This window comes from Lontra canadensis, unplaced genomic scaffold (assembly GCF_010015895.1).
Source record: "Lontra canadensis isolate GAN:19392208 unplaced genomic scaffold, GSC_riverotter_1.0 scaffold80, whole genome shotgun sequence".
Lineage (NCBI taxonomy): Eukaryota > Metazoa > Chordata > Mammalia > Carnivora > Mustelidae > Lontra > Lontra canadensis.
In genome coordinates, this window is record NW_022631074.1 from 8,014,398 (window position 1) to 8,015,332 (window position 935).

Consider the following 935-nt stretch of genomic DNA (forward strand, 5'->3'; position numbering starts at 1 on the left):
TTTAGGCAAGTAGGAACCTAGATGCAAATGTGAGATATTAAAGTCCATGCAGGTCAATAAACTTGTTTCCTGACAGTGTCTAATAAGAGACTTAATTTATTAGATTTTTAATACCAAAAAAATTTGTAATTTATTAGATTTTTTTTTTTTTTTTTTTGACAGACAGAGATCACAAGCAGGCAGAGAGGCAGGCAGAGAGAGAGGGGGAAACAGGCTCCCTGCTGAGCAGAGAGCCCGACTTGGGGCTCGATCCCAGGACCCTGGAACCATGACCCGAGCTGAAGGCAGAGGCCTAACCCACTGAGCCAACTGGGTGCCCCAATTTATTATGAATTTTAAAAATAATCATAAATTTATATAAATGGATCAATAAATTTTAATGATAAGTATTTGTATTAAAGATCAGGTGAGAATATCCTAAAATTTCAGGCTGCCAGGAACATTTTGAAATTTTGCTTTTTTCTATCTATTTATTGCTACTATGACACAGTTCAACTAAAGTGTTAAATAAATTAAAATTATAAATTGATAAAAATACATCATATTTAGAAAGTCCATAAACACAAATTTACACCTGAAAACAATGAAGATCTCACTCTAAGAAGTTTACTACTATATTTTATTCAAGCTCTGTCAAATAGAGAAATTTTTGACAATGTTTAAATTAGATTGAATCTGTGAAAATCATACATGAATTCAACCATCATATAGAATTTTGTATTTAGAGTACATTTGTATACCAATTGTTTGAAACTCAAGGAAATGATATGGGAGAAATTCCAAATATTGAAAGAGATCCAGTATTCTACTTTTTCTTTCTTAATTCTTTTCTTTCTTGGATTTTCTCTTGGTTTTAAAAGCAAGAGATACTTTTCTATTAAAATAATAGAAATAAATAAAGTCTTTAAAAAAAAAGCAGGGGGGGCATCTGGGTG